Below are 1,702 nucleotides of genomic sequence, written 5' to 3'. Positions count from 1 at the left end.
AAGTTGAAATGATCCATATCTAATTATCTATTATGTCTCTGGTTATCTCACATATTCATGTATCATTTTTAATAATTTATAAAGATCAATATAATATTTCAAGATCAATATAATTATCCATTTATAAAGTCTATTTTGTTTTGTAAAGTCTATCAACTCTATTTATAAAGACTTTTTTTTTGTTTTGTGATCCAATTGATAAATCTACAAAGATCAATATAATATATATATATATATATATATATTTTTTTTTTATGATTTGAGGTTTTTGAAAACAAAAAGAACATAATTAAACAATTGGTTTTTGTGTGTTTAATCAAAATAAAAAATGATCCAAAAAAAGAAATCATATTCAACTGGAACTTAAATATAAAAATAAAATATAATTTTAAAAATATCATTTCACTAAATTCTCTAAAGATGAAACCATTAGTATGAAATCTAGCACTATAAATTAAATTGATGAGTGAAAACCAAAAAAATATAAGTTATCCTTGGGATTTTAAAAATTATTGAGATTGAAGAATTCATATAATTTTATAAGAAAACTAATTTAGTTTGTCACTTAAAAAGTAATATTTTTTATTTTGAAATATTATGTGTAAGTGTTGAGTTTATATCAACAAACAACCAAATCATGTGAATTTTGATTCAGCCACTTGGTATTCCTTTTATTTTAGGTTATAAAAAATTAAAATATTTATTTATAATTAAAGACATGTAACTCCATTTAACTCAAATGTAACTCCTATCCAATAATTGTACATTAATTCATTCCTCCTACTAACTTATTATCTTTCAAGAGAAATTATTTTTGGTTAAATTTTAATATTTTTTATTTATTTTGGTTGGCTAAACTTATATTCATATTTTGGTTGGCTAAATTAATATATTTCTCATGTAAAATTATTGTTTATAATATATTTCTCATTTCAAAGTTTAAAGCAATATATCATATATATAAAAGTAAGGTTTTGGTCTCTCCTTATTGGTTAATTTTCATTTAATGTTTACTAATTTTTTTTATTTGCTTTCTAATTGTTTTAAACAATATTTAAGACCCAATAAACACAATACATTTAACTCACACATTAAACTAAAATTATAACTGTAAATAAAATAAACTATGCATTAATCATATTCTACCACTCAATTTTATTCAAACACAATAAATTACTATTGTAACTTCATAATTCTAAATGTAACTTCCATCATTTCTTATCATATAAATAAGCATTCTCTCAATCTCTCATTATCTCATATTGGCATTATTTTACTATCTCATTTTCACATTCTCTCATTCTTTTCTACAATACCTCAAATAATTTTTCGTTTTTTTTATTTATTTTTTATTTCATATTTTTGTTGTATGGGTTGTAAAAATAAATGAAATATCATTGTAAATCTTTAATGCTAAATTTTAATTTAAGAGACTACATGATATATATTTTACATTGTTCTTATTTTAAAAGATTTATCTCCTTTATCTAATTTGGATTATTATCTTATAAGTAATCATTCTCTCCTTCTCTCCCACCAATATCAAATGTTGTTATATCTCATATGTGTCGTTAGAGTTTGATTCTATATTTTAGTTTAGAAAGTATTATATATATTTATATATATATTACATTTTTCTATTTTTTAAAGATTCATCTCCATTATCTAATTTGGATTACCATCTTATAGTAAACATTCTCTC

The sequence above is a fragment of the Camelina sativa genome, chromosome 16, assembly GCF_000633955.1.
Source record: "Camelina sativa cultivar DH55 chromosome 16, Cs, whole genome shotgun sequence".
Taxonomy (NCBI): Eukaryota; Viridiplantae; Streptophyta; class Magnoliopsida; order Brassicales; family Brassicaceae; genus Camelina; species Camelina sativa.
Note: the sequence above shows the minus strand (reverse complement) of the source record.